The 19133-nt window shown below is 41.7% G+C and overlaps 1 protein-coding gene across 5 annotated transcripts in view; it reads right to left on the bottom strand.

Moving 5' to 3' along the window:
• Positions 1 to 18731, bottom strand: part of FGFR2 (fibroblast growth factor receptor 2) — an 81553-nt gene extending 62822 nt beyond the window's left edge. For 4 of the 5 annotated variants that reach the window (XM_066600858.1, XM_066600855.1, XM_066600857.1 and 1 more), the window contains exon 1: positions 18196 to 18731. The gene's annotated coding sequence lies outside the window, so the exon portion shown is untranslated. The remainder of the gene's footprint in view (positions 1 to 18195) is intronic. The other variant, XM_066600859.1, reaches the window with a different exon arrangement.
• Between the last annotated feature and the right edge of the window lie 402 nt (positions 18732 to 19133).

Below are 19133 nucleotides of genomic sequence, written 5' to 3' on the forward strand. Positions count from 1 at the left end.
ATGGAAAAATGCCTGAGCTAGGTTGTATTTTAAACAAGCATAGTAAAACAGTTTGCAGTGTGTTTCATAATCCCCTATTGGCTTTCAGCAGACATCTGGCTGCTGCAATTTTTGAAGAAAAAAAGAAAAAAAACAAAAAAACAAAAAAACACACAAACAGAAAAGTGGCATATTTTACTAAAAACGCTGTGTGTGGTCAAAATGCCCATGGATCCTGAATCTGCATGCCCACTCATGGAGTTCATAAGGGCAAATCTATAATGCTGATCCATAGGTGCTATGTGCGAGTCACATGGTGTCTTCATGAGGCATTGAATTTCCCTAAAAAGAAATTCGTCTACTGGAGTAATATGGCATGGCCATTGGAACATGCCAGGGTTTCCATTGGAATCGGAGAGGAAAGAACCTTCCTGTATAAAATTGGAATGCAAGCATGACTGAATAGCACCATATGGACACGGAATTATAGATCTACACAACGTGGATCATGATACCGCTACATGCAGGAACTTATTGTTAATGAATAAACAGTATGGTGTAGTTTTCGCCTTTGATATAATTAAAGAGGTGTCCTATGACTTAAAATTGCCTCACAACTACTCCGTCCTTTCTGGTTGCTGATGACCAGGACATTTGACTGCTGTAGCCAATCACTGGCCATATCAGTGACCTTCTATAGCCAGTGATTGGCTGCAGAAGTCACATGACCTGGTCAGTAACAACAGAATGGCTGTGAAGCAATTTTAAGTGATGAGAAAACCCCTTAAATGTAAATACGAAGGTTTCCAATCATGTAGGTCTTGATGCATCTGTTACAGTGGTGAGAAACCAAATCAACTAAACTTGTTTAGACATCTTCAAAACTTTTCAACACTCATTCAAACGGTTATTGATGGACAGTACAAGGATTCAAAATTTGTCCATTGTTGGCATCTATCAAAAACCCTAAAAGCAGAAGTCAAATATATCAGTTATCTTCCCAAATGCCATTAACAGTCATTTGTTATGTCGGCTGTATACATCAGATGTATATCAGCTGAATTTGTAAATTTCTACAGGACAGGCCAGCCAACCATCTAATGTGTATGGGGGCCTCCCAACTCTTCTAAAGGCAAATGACAGTGGACATAAGAATCAGGCAAATTGAATTATAGCATCTTCAAACCTTTTAGAGAAGCTGCTGCCATATATATTTGGCAGTGTCTTTCTTCCCTCTAGCCATATTAGAATATATAAAAGCAAGGCCAACCCGATCGTGAATGTGTATGGCGGGGTAGGAAATTATATTAGTCAGCCAAATCAGCATTCGGCTGACAACTGTCTAATATAGAAGTAAAGCTGGCCATATACTAGTATATCTAGTAACACTCCTCAAAGCCATTAGAATTAGAGATGAGCGAGCATAATCGCTAAGGGCAATTACTCGATCGAGCATTGCCCTTAGCGAGTACCTGCCCGCTCGGAAGAAAAGATTCGGCTGCCGGCGGCAGGCAGGGAGCGGCGGGGGAGAGCGGGGAGGAAAGAAGGGGAGATCTCTCTCTCCCTCCCCCCTGCCGCAACTCACCACTCCCCCGCGCCGGCAGACAAACCTTTTCTTCCGAGCGGGCAGGTACTCGCTAAGGGCAATGCTCAATCAAGCAATTGTCCTTAGCGAGTATGCTCGCTCATCTCTAATTAGAATCCATTTGCTGCTACCAAAGAGAAACACAAGTGGCGAATATCATCCTTCATTCATTGACAAAGGGAAGAGATCAGCTTTGAGATGGCATTTTCGTAATATTTTATCCGTTCATACATGAAAAATGTTTTTTCACCGAATTGTAGTTCATCATTGCACTTGGAGCATGCTCAGAGCACAACAACCATGCTCTACCAGTTCATCATTCCATGAAGCATCTCTGAAGCACATGCTCAGGCCATTCGTCATTACTGGGTCTCACTTGACAGAGGATGCTCAAAGTATTTGCCGCGCTCCAAAATTTACAGGGTTGAAGGCAGATCACAAATATGGCAGCGCCAAGTGTCCAAATTACCATCACGGACATATACATGTTGAAATGGATCCCAAGTCTGCACTCAATGCGTGCATCATCTACTTGCAGGTCCATCAGCGCACTTCCGTCACACTCTTCACTTTCTTACATTTCAAGATACTCAGGGAGTAACCCAAGAGTGCAATGATGAATATACTTTAGGTCAGTTCAGGGTCCAAGTGCAAGGTGGGCCAACCTGGCGATGGACAAAAAAAATATTCCTTCTCCAAATGTCTCAAAAATCCCTTTTGAGACATCTTGTGTTTTCACGCTCAAAAGCAACGTTGCTTGGTAATTGTTTTTATTGTTCAAAAGATCTATATCAATTACGTGATTACAGCTCAATAAGGCTGGGGCTATAAAATTCTGGTGTCTGTTATGACATCACTGCATATTGCGACCACATGCAACTTGACTCAAAGAAATTGAGTTTTTTTTATTGAGAAGAACTTCCATGTGTCAATGAAAAACCAATGAATTGTGTTTTTCTTCATCTTTGTAAACAGTCAATGTAACGACGGACTGCAGACCCAAGATAGTGGATGACAGGTCATAAACTGTATAGCTTGCTGCCATATAAAAGTGTGTCAAAACAACCTGTTTGACAATGTCACCCCTATAGCAGTAGCCCAAGAGGAAGAAGATGGTAGCAACCTGACCCTGTTCCCCTGAGGCAGAACTCTCCATAGTATAAAGTAAACATATACATAGGAGTGTTGGCATCTACATCATTGTGTTGCAATCAGGACCTTCCCAATACAGAAGAACACATTATACAATGACTTATTCAGTTTTTCGGGGCCTGAAAACAAATCATTGTTTGTGCCCAAGTTGGAAAAAGGTTATCAAAATCTAACTTGGCTGCCTGAGGCATCAAGCTAAAATACGCAGAATTGTTCTCCATAACAATACTATCTCTTTTTACATCAGGAATAATGGATTAGTAAAGCAAATGGAAAACCCACCACATTTACAGTCACTATACTATGATGGACTATGGTATATGATGACCTTCAGTAGTTATTGTATGTCCTATATCTCCCAAGACTTTATGATCGGAAAGGAAAAAAGTTTCAGAGATAGTAAAAAGTAGACATAAACTGCAATTTCTATGACCATTAGCCCATAAATACAATAGAGGACGATGAAATCCAAGCAAGTTTTGCAAACCTTTTTGTTCAGGAATTGTAAGTACAGTGCTAGATTACTGGAGGCTACATGAAACATGACCCTCGTCTCCGCAGATTGTGAACAGGGCAGGTTACTGGGTCTTCGGGTTGAAAAGGTTGTTTGTCCAATGCTTGCAGATGTGGATTAAGTATACACGTAACATCTAGGAACGTGAACTTGTTCCGGGGAACACAAGCTTGAAGATTCAATTCAATCCAGGAGCTTCTAGCTAAGGAGTGAAAGATATCCTTTATATGAGGAGAAGGGATTTGAGTTTTTTTTTTATATCCGATAATGTGTAATCAGTATTCTAGTTAATTTCTCTTAATTTTTAATAGGCTTAAAGGATTATGTCTTTCTTCTGCACAACTATGACCCATTCATTATCAAGTGTTTTCTAATAATTGAATTCTCTGTATTCTATACAACAATAACTCCCTTTACTAGCTCCTTACATAACTAAATGGAGGTTTTAAAGCTGACACACCACTTAAGTGCAGCGGAAATAGACGCTTTCTAGGTTGAATCGAGACTAATATCGGAGTGAGCTCATCAGTTCCGAAGAAAGTGGTTGGAGAGTAGCTCAGCCCAAACAACATGGTATCCTCTACTGTGTATAGATGGTAACCCAAATTAGAACCAGTCATGGTCGAAACTATGGGTGTTAGTATGGACCTACATTAGAGTATTGCTGTCCAAAAGATCCTTTAAACTTTTCAATCAAATTTTGGATTCAGGGTTTCCTAAAAGGCTTTCTCTTTTTGCTGTTATACAACAGTGCCATCTGCTGGCTAAAGCCAGCGTGTGTGCGCCAGAGAGGCTCCGACAGTGGAGTGGCTGGCAATAGACGGTAAGAATACCCTGTTGGACATCTTCTGACATTGGAGCTATACAAGGTTCAATCAGAATGTAGGAAGACATCAGACAGTGAATTGGAAAGGGTTAATAAGATGGCAACATCTTGTATCTTGAGTAAAAAGAAAATAATATATATATAATATATATAGAGCCTGCATATCAAATCCAAAAGGGCCCATTCAGTTATTTAAAATGAGGGTTATTCATCACAATCATTTCTGACCTATCCACAAAACAGGTGATAAATGTATGATTGCGGGGAATTTGCCCACTAAGACCCTCATAGATCATGCAACTGACACATTGAGTCCCCACCAATGCTGCACCTGTGTAACCACTGCATTTGGAAAGTGCATCACTCAGCAATATCCAGAAACAATGACTGATCGTCACGTATGCACAACGACGCTCTAGTCACTAAAGGTGACTCGGATGCACCATTTTTATGATCCTTGTAGATCGCAGTGGCCAGACCCCCAATGATCATACATTTATCACCTATCCATAGTATAGGTGATAAATGGGTTATCCCACCAAAATAATTTAATAACCTAGAATAATCAAAAGATAAACCTTGTTCTTGGTCCCCCATATAAAATATGTGCCTTTCATAATACTGTTGACTTCAGTATATTACAGAGAAGCATATGGGCCCTGGGTCTGATTTCTACTTCTGCACCCACTATAGTACTCCCCTGCTCATTACTATGTTTTACAAGCAGCCTACCAAGCTGATTGACTATGAGCATCATATACCAAGACGTGCTTTTATGGTACCTCTGTTTCTGCAGACCAAACATACATGAAGAAATTTCATAAACAGGGTCATCATAATTGAAGTATCCCTATTCACAGATGTCAAGATAGACATCTAGTGGACATAATTGAAATCAAGTTTGGAAATAATGCTATTCAGGACATGGATCAGACAATGATCCATTATGGAGCATTATGAGAATTTTGGCGAATTCATCAATTTAGAAAAGGCCCAATGACACCAAGTGCACTGAGAAGAATGGTGTCAAAATTAAAAGAAACAGGAACTATGGGAGTCCGACCTGGAAGAGGATATAAACCAATCTCTTAAAGGAGATGTCCCGCGCCGAAACGGGTTTTTTTTTTTTTAAACCCCCCCCCCGTTCGGCGCGAGACAACCCCGATGCAGGGGTTAAAAAAACCACCCGCACAGCGCTTACCTGAATCCCGGCGGTCCGGCGTCTTCATACTCACCTTCTGAAGATGGCCGCCGGGATCCTCTGCCTCCGTGGACCGCAGCTCTTCTGTGCGGTCCACTGCCGATTCCAGCCTCCTGATTGGCTGGAATCGGCACGTGACGGGGCGGAGCTACACGGAGCCGCTCTCGGCTCCATAGAAGACTGCAGAAGACCCGGACTGCGCAAGCGCGGCTAATTTGGCCATCGGAGGCCAAAAATTAGTCGGCTCCATGGGAACGAGGACGCTAGCAACGGAGCAGGTAAGTAAAAAACTTTTTATAACTTCTGTATGGCTCATAATTAATGCACAATGTATATTACAAAGTGCATTATTATGGCCATACAGAAGTGTATAGACCCACTTGCTGCCTCGGGACATCTCCTTTAAGAACAATCAGAAGATGTTCCAACAGCTCTTGAAAAATCTATGGACAACATACAAGGAAGATGCAGTACACGTGCTGTCTTAAGACGGATGAAATTGTAATTTTTCACATGGATTGCTTCTACATGTCCTGGATAGTATCATCACCAAGTTTGGTTCAATTGTGCCCAGCAAACGTATCTCTAGACATCTCCGAATAGGGATACTTCAATTATAATCACCCGACATAATAAAATGATTGGGAGAAATGTGTATGGAATGTTGGAATCTAGAAGAAAAATGAACACAAAATAGTTTCCTATGGCTTCTTTCCTCTTTTGATGCATTTGCCTTTAGTTTTGTGCATCACTTTAACCATTGACAGGACAACCTCAACTAATATTTTTTTATATGTCCAGAAACGCACACTTGGAAATGAAGATTCTAATGAAGAAAACGGACAAAAAACACAATAAAAACCTTCTAGTTAGTTATTAAGGGCTTTCCTCACACCCTGCTGCTTGGCATCCATTACTTCTCTTACATGTTCCATTATGGAATAATTGTAGTGCATTGATGAAATAGAAGTGCCAGACCTTGTGTTACCATTGGCCAAGAGAACGGAAACCTGTACGATTCACAAAGTTATAACATGAGGCATAACCATTAGACACTTCGTACTTCAAACCTGACAAGAAGATGCATGGTAGTACAGTAGGTTGGCCTACTTTGAAACAAGGCATCTTCCCCTTCAAGGCGCCCGTCAGTGCTTGCCGACTGCACCCAATTAAATCTCTGGCTCCGAGTTACCACATCATTCACAACTGCAAAGGCAGGTCGTTTTCACGCAACTGTAAATTTTAATTAACTACACAAAACCATACAGCCCTAAGTGGTAAATAAGCTGCTGTGTTTTTCTATTGTTCCACTCACATGGAAATGATTCCTAAATGTTTTACAAAACCTTTCAAGGCTGAGCGAGCCAGTTCCTCAAATGGATCCAAGTGAAGAAAGAACTCAGATTTCTATCTTCCATATGCAACATCTGTTGGAGCAGCCTGCGACACATGGCAGAAACATACCCACATCAATGTGCTGGCAGCGACTATAGCCGCGAGAGCAGAAGGATGCATCTCATACTATGGGCAAAGTATCCTCACATCTATTGCGGAGCTTCTCTACACCACAGGCAGCTTGTGTATTGGCCTATTACATCTCATTAGCTTCAATAACTTACTTCCTCCACATATGTATGTAGGTCCAGAATTGTAACTACATTGGGAAACGCTTGAATAGTAATTCCATGCAATATATAGTCTTGTGTGGCCCAAAGTGTTCAGGCAGCAGAAATACAGTTGTAAGCTCTCGCTCATGACCTGAAGGTTGCGAGTTCAATCCCTGCATTGTTCAGGTAGTCGGCTCAAGGTTGCCTTCCATCCTTCCGAAGTTGGTAAAGTGAGTATCCAGCTTGGGGGGGGGGGGTTAATAAATAAATTACCTGAAACGCTGCGGAATAAGTTGGCGCTATACAAAATAACAAGATTTATTTATATTATTACTGCTTATATCACTTCTTTTAACCTTCGGAGTTCCACATTTCTTTCCCTCCTATATTAGAGAATAGCCATTAATGCATTGGTAGGTTCACTAAAGGTGAACCTACACTTTTAACTAGGTTCAGTTCAGCTACAATGGATGAAGGTCATCAGCACTTTGCGGGAGATATTTACTCTGAGGTCTGATATCATATCAGTAAGCAGTGTTCTTGTTAATGTTAATATAGTAGATTTACAGAGATAAGTGTAGAACAGAGCAGTTTCTTTCAAGGAAAAAAAAAATCAGTTCTGTGTTATTCTCTTTTTAGGCTTGGTTATTATCTACGTTCGCATTTACGGCTTACTGTTCTACCATACGAGAAAGAAAAACCTGAAAAATGATGGAGAGGGGGACACCAACGGCACCGAACAGACACCATTGAGTTATAATGGGGTCCATCAGATTCTGCCATGGAGTCAATCATTTTGGCAAAATGTTCAATGGAACCTCCATTGCAGATGTGACCATTTATTATTTGCTGTTTTGTCTTTTCTAGGCTTGGTCATTTGGTTGTCAGTTGATTGAGGTCATTTTGTAGCATCGCTGCTTCTCTCGCGTGGCTTGAATGTTCCTCTATGGATTGGGGGAAGTCACACAACAACTACATAAGTTTGGAAATGGTTATCCTGCAATTGCCACAAGTTGCTTTCACCTTCCCTGATAAAGTAACAAGTTGCTGAAAGAGTGTGGTTGAGGTCAGATGACAGAATAGCCCCAAGCTATGGAGGAGCGGCGGTCATAAGAGATGGACTCCTGCAAGGCAATCTTGCTGCTGAATCAACTTAAATGAACAGTTCAACTAAATAAACACTACAGACAATTACATCAATTGGAAACTTATACTGGGAGTCCACCCCGCCTGCTGGGTTTCAGTAATGCCCATTGGGCAAATAAGTGATTAATCCTTCCCAGTTATTGGGTGATAAAGCACCATTATGGCAATGATACTGTCCTGCCTTCTGTTCAGTAGGTTTTTTATTTACAGAGTCCAGTTAGCCTGATGGGAAGCAGTTTTCTATATGGTGGATGTCACTGAAATCAGTGGGGGGAGAAAAGGACAGTGCGCACAGTTCCAGTGGAGAGACTGCGCACAGTCCCATAGTCCTACTTCTCTGAATGCTGTTTCTCAGCCCGTCGTCCTCCTAGAACCAGAAGCTCAGTGCCAGTTGGGCTGAGGAATATCCTCTGCTTCTGGACTGCAGCACGGCTGCTTCACTCTCTCACTGAAAGCTTTCTGTATCCTTACTCAGGCTCCCGAGATGTGCTGCTCCCTCTCCTCCCACTTGCCTAAAGCACCATAAACTAAGTTTTGGTGCTGTTAGGCAAGGTAACAGGGAGCTGGGTGCTATATATTTTTTTATACTAACCTGCTTCCTGCCGCTTAAATCTGCATGCTGGATGAAAATCCCATCAATCTGTATAGGAGAGTATGACGGCACTCACTATAGTCACGCCACTGTGGGCCAACCACCTATCCAGGATACCACACATAACAGAGATTGCATTGTATATGGGACAATTATCATTCTGGTTGTTCAGGCTCCCGTGGTTTTAAATGATAATCGTCCCGTGTAAAAGCATGTAGAAACTGAATGACTGGATGAGAATCGTCCAGTTTTAAGCAGCTTAAAAGCAGAACTCTCCTCCAGCCACCCCACCTCCCTGCTGGCCGCACAGTCAGCGATCCAGAGAGACTCGCTCCTGTGTAACAGCATGGAAGCGAGTATACACTGGGACGAGTGTCGGGCATCGTTTGCTCAACACTCATTATGTGTAAAATGGCCTTTAGTTATATGCGATCAGTTCAGTTGCACAGGGTATCAGCCACCAGCTTGTAGGGGGGGCACCAGGAGAATAAAGGCTGAGGGTGATTGCCCCCTTCAAATCCACCTGGCCAGATTATCTTCTTCCTCTTCTGCAGCTATACGAATCCTCCTCCTGGCTCTGTCTCCTCCTCTTTGATGTTCCAAAAGGCTGGCAACAGCACATCGATGCCCTTGCAACACAATGGCTTAGTTCTGCTAGTGTATTTATGTTATGAGCTTGGTACTGCTGCTGTATCTATGTCCTCAGATTGTTTTGTTCTATATTTATGTTATGAGCTTGGTTCTGGTGCTGTATCTATTCTCTGAGCCTTTCTGCTGTGAGGTCAATGCTATCTTGCTTCAGAATAGGGTGCTTGGCCCACAGGGGCATAACTATAGTGAGTGCATATATATATCATTTTTTTAGATGGGTGCCAAAACGGGGTGGGAATTTAACCTGAGACTGGCACTGATTTATAAGAGCATTTTCTTTCTTTAGTGCTACAGAATACACGTCCGTACTATATAAAGAGCAATAAATACATAACATCTCCATTAAATGCGGTTGCATTAGTGAACAATGAGCATAATACATAGTAGCACATCTGTACTACATGCTTCCAGCTCTGCTGTTCTCCTACATGTACACAAGGCAGAGGGGTTCAGGGGTCATTTTTCTGAAAGCATCATGAATATGAAAAAAAAAGAAGAAAAAAAATAGTTCCAGTCATATACTTCGCACGACTCCATGCATTCATATTGATTGCATGTGTAGCATAAGGCGCTAGTCTGCATTTTGTTTTTTATTAACTGGCTTGAAATAGTCTGTAACTGCTACCTTAAACCTGCGGCTGCCTCAAACTGCCCTAATTGCTGATTCTGCTCCCCACTCTGTTCAGGGTCTGTTCTATGTCATCCCCAAATGCCAGTTCTATGTCTACCAAAGAGCAGAGCTCCAGTCTGAAGCTGTCAACCTGCCAGTGATTAATTACATTCAAGCACAGGCTGCTAAACTCACACCGGCAGTACAAGCCTGCAGTCACAATCACCAATTCACTGCTTTCTCTCCGTCCCTTCTGCTTGTGAGCCTTGTATACTGGACAATGCCAGAATGACTTGGCTAAACTCAAGAACTGAGACCAGGGAGATTTGGCAAGGAGAAGCGCCAAATACCTTCTTAACAGCAAAAGAACTGTGACATTATGGCCCCTTGCGGGGTGGTCTGGTGAATAGTAATAAGCTCATATTGTGCTGGTCATACAATTACTCAATACATCCTCTTGTTCCTCCGTGTCCATGTTAGCACTACAGCAAAAACAACAGTAAATTTATTAGCAAAATATGAATGCGTTCCCACATAAAATAACTCCTGATGCAGAATGTATGAGTGCGGACACTGGGCTCATTGTTGAGCATCAGCTCGCAAAACATTATTTCCCCAAAAGGTTATATTATTGTAACCCGCATGTTTTATTCAACTTGATAGACTGTAGATTTATGAAATCTTTGTCATGACAGCTGTAAGGTGTTCAGATAATCATATACAGCAGTAGAATCACCCATCAGGACAAAACCCAAGGGTCAGGTGACCAACAAGACTAGAAAGTTTTGCAACTATTGCCTAACTTTTTGCATTGGCTCTGTTGAAGTTTATGAAAGAGCTTGCTGCTAGGCCATGAAAATGGAAAGTTACATGGCATAACCAATTCCTAAAATCCAGAGTATTTAGTTCCGATTGATAAATATAGGACTATTTCTATAGTGAGTTACAGCTCATGCTTTCATTTGGTGTGTCGGTATTCAATTGGGGGTATTGGTAGAGTCCGAAGATAACTGGGGCACTGACTCAATTCGAGCCACAAAATGAGCACTGATTAACAAGATCACAGCTCATTTACCTGGCCTTCACACAGGCCAATACAGACAGTATAGGGAGAGGGTGAACATTTTTGTCGATCCTTGAGGATGGGGGCACAATTGTATATGGTGCTTGCTGGCACCAAAAGTCCCAAGTCCCCTGGCAAAAGATCCAGGACATGTGCCCTTGGTTCCAGGTGCTAGAAACACCACTGCAGAAGACGATCACTAAATCTTGGGAGAACTTTGCCAAAAATTGAACAGGCCTTTGGGACAACCGTATATACATTACTGCAACAACTGTAGTTCATCAATGATCTTCAATGTGAATTTAGAGTGCCACTATAAGTAGCGGACCTACTATGATGCTAAATGGGCTCTTCCGGAAAGTCATTAGTTTTTGGTTTTACCGTAATGAGCAATGAAGTTTATAACAGTTAGATACAAGCTCTGAGGGGCCCATATGTAACATAGGGATTCTCGGGTGTTCTTTAAATCCCTATGTTTTCGTTATCGTGGTCCCTTACATGAATGGATTTGGAGATAAACTGATGTTACACATCCTTTTTTACACACAAGGCGAGATCCACATGGTATGCTTGCAGGACATTTTTCATATTCACTTTGCTATTATCCAAAACCCATGATTACATCCCAATGAGAACTATAGACGACAGTGTCATATTTCTTTCTTTAGTATCTGATCGTGCTTTTGGATACAAAATAAAAATCATGTGTAGCAAAAGCACCAGAGCCAAGCCTTCAAGGGGTTGTTTAGGTGTAAACTATTCATGGCCTATCCTCAGAATAAGTCATCAACAGTGACGGGGTCAATCAAGCTGTTCACCGGGCAGGTACACTTTGCCTGCAATACCAACACTGCCCACTACAGTAAGAACAGAGCTGTCCCGTTTCTTTAGAAATCAGCTCTGTGCACAAGCACACCAGCCTGGAAAACAGCTCATCGGCAGGGAGTCCCAGGCAATGGACCCTCACCCTTAGAAATCTACTATTCATGACTTATCCTTGGGATGGTCCATTAGTAGTTTACAACCATACAAGTACACACTGCAGAAGTTGTGTTTGAAAACGGCAAAATACAAGCAAATTTGAAATTGATGGAAATGTCCATCGGTGGTTTGGCAAAAAGAAAACTAACCTAAAAAGGATTCATTTAGATTCTGTGTCTATGGATCCACTTTTAGATCTCCCTTTTTGCACTTGTATAAACTTTATATTCAAAAAGAAAAAGAAAAATTCTCCCGTAGACCGATGCTTATCGATATTATTGACCTACTTTCAAATTGACTCCATCTACAGCATCTCCCCTGATATTCTTAACAAGCCATATAACTCCCAGTGTAGGGCACAGAATACAAGAGTCCTGACCACATACAAGGTAAACAGCAATTGTCTTGCTAGAAGGGGATCCTATCATGTAATTAGTTTATAAGGTGGGAGTGAGGATTCTAACACCTGCGGACCATTACTGGATATTTGTTTATTTTATTTTCACTTTCAAGATGAGATCTTAAAGGGAACTAAAAGCAATTTACACATCCCAGTCACTAATCCATCCATCACACCTCTCCCAATCTGAGAAGAAGGGGTTGGGGGGAGGGGGCGACTATCCATAGTTCAGCTAAAACATATAAACAGGATGACAGATTTCAAGCGGACACATCTTTTTTCTAATGGGACTTAACACAAGACACCTCAAGCCAAGGAAACTTCATATTCCCAAACTAGAAACAGCACAGGAATGTTAATGGTCACATATGGATAAATCACCCTTGTATATAATAGGCATACACTTATAGTCCCCATAGGAGTACAGTATCAACTTCTCTCCAGAAAGTTACAAAATAGATACAAGGGTGTCCCAAAAAATGAACACAGACTTCAATAGTGTTATCTAGGACCTTTTTTAAAATCCAAATTGAATTACGGTGACAATATGTAGTATTGGGTTGTCTCTAAAGAGGTCAGTAGTCACCCGATTGCGAAAGCGAGCATGTGGCCACCAGGAGAGTCAAATAAAATGGTGGAGGCATGCTTGAATTCCGAGCATCAATGTTGCTCTTGCTTTCCTTTGCTGAAATCAGAGGTATCTGGATGTTAATGCAATGACTACATTGAGACCCTTATGTGATTGCAGACGTCACACATGACTGACAGCTATTCTATAAGGTCTATATAAACCTAGTAATAAAGTTTTCATGCAGATATTTTTGATATTGATGTGTGTATACAGTTATTGGGACACCATAATTATATATATTAATTAGGGTGCCCGAAAAAATAAAGAAAGGATGATGATAATTGTTTGGGTACTGGTGTATCTTATCTCCACCACAAAAATGGTTGAAGATGTTGGATTGTACTGTGGGAGGTATAGGGTATGCCCACAGCTGCTGATTGGCTTGGCTCCTGTCTTGGCTATGCCATGCCACCAGCCTGCCTACAATGCCCCCGGCTGTGACAGCATGTGATGGGAGCAGGAGCAGCATCAGTAGCATGGAGGGAAAGGGTGACAGAGCTGCGGCTTGCGTACAAGCTGCAGCTGTGCTGCTTGCCCCACTGTTATACTTCCACCGGTGACCTTCTCCCCTTCCAGCTTTGACACTGTCCAGTTCCCCCAACCCGCCTACCACCTCCACTGCATTGCCCCACTCTTAATCTCCCCGCCTGGCAACCCCTCAACCCAGCACCACTGTCAGACCAGAGGGCACAAACGCTGTCTGTGTACCAGTCCTCTGCATTCCCCTGCTGTCAATCTCCACAGCCGCCGACCCGGTCTTCTAGCAATGCTGTTGGTGTCCTGATCCCTTGCATTCCCCCACTGTCAATCTCCAGTGCTGGGTTCTGTCATCCCGTCCACCGTCTTCAGCCACCGTGCACTTAGCCAATCACACACGGTGGGAGTTACATATAGCTCCAGGAGGATAAACTCTTTACTCCACCCCTAGTTCTGGTGGAGACAAGTTACACCAGTACCAATGGTTTGTTGGTTGCGTCATAGACAATGACATAATCACAAATGCATTTTCTCTTCCTCCTTGAAACAGCACTACTCTTCTCCATGGGTTGTGTCTGGTATTGCAGTTTACTTGAATTGAATGGGACTTAGCTGCAGTACCAGGCAGAACCCATAGGGAAGAGTAAAACTGTCTCTAGGAGAAAAAAGCAGGTTTTATTTTCTAATCTTAAACAATCCCTTTTGGGTTTTTTGGGGGAAAAATGCAATTTTTCATGCCATTTTATATGTTTTGTGAGCCAAAGCCAGCAGTGGACTCAAAAGGAATGGGAAATACAGGGAGGACTTCTACTGGTCCTTCATTCTGTATCTACTTCTGGCTTTGGCTCATTAAAAACTGCAGTGATATTTTCTAAAAAGTGCTATTTGTGAAGCTACATGTAAGAGGTCATAGTCAATCATTGATTGCTTTTGGTCTTTTCCACTCAACGATTCATAATAGGGACAACAGTGGACAGTACTGCTGCTTCTTTCATCTTCCCTCCAGTTTCAAAGCAAGCTCATAGATGAAACCGAGTGGAGTTTGATGCATCAACATGTCCTATGTGTTACATTTGTGTCTCATGTGTTACATTTTAGTTTCTGATTTAGAGCCATAGACTTTAAACCATTTTGAGATTATATAACTGATCTAATGGAGACGTTTGAAGAATACAAAGAGACAGGAGGTTATTGTACCTCTCCACCCCTCATAAGGCATTGTTTTCTCTAAATGACGCTATTAGCATAATAAAAGTCTTTCAGTTCAACAGAAACAATTCATTGGTTGCCTTTGTAAAGTGATCCTTGATGGTCCTGTCTATGATACAACTGTTCATTTGGGAGAGAACACAATTTGTGGAATTTTCATATTTTTCAATCATTTTCACCTACAATTAAAAAAAAACCCAAACGTTCCAATCAACCCCTCATTCGCGGAAAGCTTAGAGACAACCCAATGTAGGAGCTATAAAGGCAGCCATATTGGCGGTTACTCAGCTTTCACAACTAAAAGATAACTGTATGGATTTTTAGCAGTTTGACAGAAGAGGACATCCGAAGGACTCGGAAGAAGAGTTAACTAGTTAATGGATAGCCTCAAATCAATGCCCTTCTACTATGGAAGAGGGTCACAGTTAAGCTGGGAGTTATAGTCCAATGCAAACTCTTCTCATGAAAGTAGTCCAAGGCAATAGTGTCATTGCCGCCAACGAAACCATTGGCCAATGCCGTTATTAGCACATTTCAATTAGCAGAGCATCTTTAAGCAATGTCAGACCAGCTTGGAGTTTCTTTTTTCTCATTCTTTGCACTTCAAGCAGCTATTTTCTATGACCGAAATTCAATTCTAAGAACATCCCATCTCATTAAAACGGCACCTTCTTTGCACAACTTGTCCCTTTCAATACAGCTATCTCTAAAGTTCTTTCAAGCCTCCATGTAAAAAGGGGTTTAACCCCTGCTCCCCTATTAATACTAAATCCCTAGAAGGCAAAGCGCCTTCATCGCCTTGAATTGTGCTTACAAATCCCATGTAGAATTTCTCATTTTACTTCCAAGAAGATCTGGCCTCCTCCCTCAACACCCCACCATATATATTAAATTCTAAAGCTTTGCAGAGATCACAAAATGCTTCTAATCTGCATTTTAATTGAAGGCATGAGAGGGAGGGGGCTCCCTCCTCTCAGTCACCCACTACTTAGAATCAAGGAGCTTTTTTGCAACCCCCATTAAAAATGACAATGCGACCTGAAAGCCTCTACAACCATTACATACACTTCACTATACAGGTTAAGAATGCAGAATTTCGCACGGAACATACAACCATGGTCCCCAGAGCACAATGTACATTCAGTACGCCTGGCACAATACATGGTTCATACAAAAGACATCTAGATTTTTTTTCCCCCAGCAAAACACTCTGGTCTTATGGCTTGGAGAGTCCTGATAATTACTTTAATTAGATAGCACTTTTCCCCCCAAACACTTCAGATTCGAGCATGAAAGGACCATTTAGAGCCCCGTAGGAATCCAAACACAGGGCACATTATAAGCAGAAGAATTGCAGCAGTTGGCATATGTTACTCAACTCCTGAGGTGCATCATAATTAAGTCACTGCAGTGTTTAGATGACGGGAAGGCAACCTGTGGCTTTCTTATCTGCAATACTGAAGCTGGCCAAAGACCTGACAATTCCCCCTCAATTGACTAGCTTTTAATGCTCTTCTCCATTCAGAGCATCATACAAAGTTTTCTAAACTTTTCCATCGTGGCAAATACCATTCCTGTTCATTGCCCAATATGTATTTTTGGAAGAACTTCAAAGCAAACACTACAATAGTTACCAATAATGACTGAAAAAAAAAACAGATCCAATAAACGTTTCCACCATGTGAACACTTTACCCTTGAGCACGACCAACTCTTTGGGCAGCATAGACACACCAATTTTTATTGGTCAGATTGTTAATATGAGAATCTTTAGCCTGGTGGCAGAAGTGATGTTTAGCACTCTAACATTATATATATATATATATATACACATACATACATACATACATACATACACACACACAAAAGTTGGCACCACCAGAGCTGTCTTTGGAGTGTAAATAGTTAACCAAACCATGATTGCCAACTTTCACCGCACAAAAGAGGAATCCTTTCTTATAATGAAGAACATAAAAGGCCTTTCAGAGAAAATAGGTTTACACTACACAGGGATATGACATTCCTTGCAGGCCCCAGACGTGAGTGAAATCCTACAATTCTCCCATACCTACCCCCAAGACTGTGTAAATCTGTCACTAGTTAAGACACTTTTATAACCACTCAGGTCTAACCTATTCAGGGAAAGGGGACTTTTCATTAACTATGAATTGAAGAATGCAATGGACGAAGCACTTTAAAAGCATTTAATCCATTCTACACCAGGCATAATGGGGATGGAGGGAAAAAACTAAATATTAACAATACCAAAAAGAATACATCTAGCAGACATTCCAAGAGGTGCTGCAGCAGTTAATAATTTTTAGTCCTGTGATATGACTAATAAGTCCTGTATTGATAGTTATTATATTTAGGACGCAGAATAATCTATACCCAAATCCGCATGTATACATGTGGGTTACAGAGCCGAAATCCGCAGCAGTAGATTATTCTGCATATTTAGGTGCGTCTTGCGGAAATATTCTGCACGTGTGAAAGGTCTCGAAAGAACCCGGTTCATTGGGCAGGTTTGTAAAGCCTGACTGATTGCCAATCATAAGCAGTATAGGATAAGTCATTCGGAGGCGCATTGAACATACCAGTAGCGAATCTTCAGTAATGAATCACGTGTTTATAAGTAATCTGCATCATTACAGGCTTATAGGACACTTGGTTCATTCAAAGCCCAATAAAATCCCCAAATCTATGGACAACCTTATCCATTACATAAACTTGTTCTCCAGTCAAACACTTCCAGCCAGTCCCATAGGATAAAATCTAGATAATGCACAAAGACAAACCCAGTGAACCAAAGCCTAAGATCTAAAGCAGGGTCTTAATACAATGACAAAACACGACCTCCCTTTACTATTGTTCCACTTTTCAACAATTAAGACTTATATATCACCCAGTGAAAGGGACAGATGAAGGGGTGCGTTCACACGTAGCTGATTTGCTGCAGATCGATGTGTGATCGCACCCTTACTCTTGTGACACCCCACAACTGTCATGTTACTCATTGAATGAATACAAGAATTAACCTAAAAGCCCATTTATACGGAACCGTCACCAGTAAGCGATACTCATACAATCACAATAGTTCCATTTACACATGTTGCAACATTGTAACAAATTGCAGCAAACGTCTGACAATTGTTCTAATTTATATCTGTCCGCTATGGGCGCCTCCAATTATTACATATATTAAACATTTTAACTTATTTGCACTTATTAATTATACAAATGTTCATTTTCATTCCCTTTTCATCAATCATCGCTCTGTAAATGGGCCAAATACCTGTACGCAAATTTTGGAAAATGTTTAAAAAAAAAATGCATTGCATGGAATGATTAGTAACCAAATACCCATTAACCCTTCCATGACCCAGCTCATCTATAACGTGACTCCTTACTATTCAATTAAAAACACAAAAAAAAGCGCAAATCACTGTTGTACTAGAATAGCCATTGACTGGAGGTAGGTACATTCTGGGGCGCACTACTGGAATTCTTGGCCAATGGTACATAAGGGTAACAAGTAAGATGCAGCAGTGCAATTGACTTTTTGGCATTACCTGCAAAGACTGTGGTGTAAAAAGATCCCTCTGTCTTGCAGCAGGCGTGTGCCTGGCAAGAGGAAACACAGAGGTCTCAATAACTCTCTGGGGACAGATTTCAAGTTCAGTTCTGGCAATCACGAGAAGTAATTCCCTGTCTCCCAGAGATGGACATAAGAGATCCCAAGGAATCACAGTCCAGGGTGTGTAATCCTCAAGCAGCAGGACCCAACAGCAAGTAGTGAGTGAGGTTCAAAAGAGGGGAAACAGCCAAATCCCCCATCCAGGGTGAATGAGTGAGGTCAGCTCAAAGTCCTGTGTTCTTTTTTTTTCTTGGAAGATGCAAGAGTCTCTTTAATCTTTGAAAGTAGCAATCCACAGTACACCAATCCACAGCATCAGATCAAGCATCCTCCAAACACCAGTGTAATTGTATCAACTCCATGAAAACAACAAACAAGCAACATATGTAACAAATATGTGAACTTCCCAAAAGTGAGCAGAGAGGTGAGGTGCAGGCAGTGCAGCCTGAGTATGAGGAGCAATGGAAAGTGGATGAGACTTTTCCCTCCCCCTCACTCTTCATGCACATTCCCAGCCCTTTCCTCCTCCCTGGGCACTCCTCTCTGTCTGAAACCTGAACTTCTAGTCCTCCCCTTGCCCAATCCTCTGTCCCCGCTTTTGGCTTTCAGCAGCAGTCTTTTCTCTGCATCCCTCCCATCCTTATTCCCTCCTTCTTTCTGTGTTCCAGAGTTTGGCACACATCACTGCACAGAGGGATGGTTTGTTTGTATTGGAATTACTATGCTATGTGCGCTCTGGCTCTCTTTTTCCGTTTCTTTCTCTAGTTCTTTTTACCTCTTCAATATACAAGTTAATGCAACTTAAACTAGAAGCAGATAAAGCGCCCTCCGTGACATCATAGCGCTGACACTTGGGGTATACGTTGAATGCTT

The sequence above is a fragment of the Eleutherodactylus coqui genome, chromosome 4 (genome assembly GCF_035609145.1).
Source record: "Eleutherodactylus coqui strain aEleCoq1 chromosome 4, aEleCoq1.hap1, whole genome shotgun sequence".
Lineage (NCBI taxonomy): Eukaryota > Metazoa > Chordata > Amphibia > Anura > Eleutherodactylidae > Eleutherodactylus > Eleutherodactylus coqui.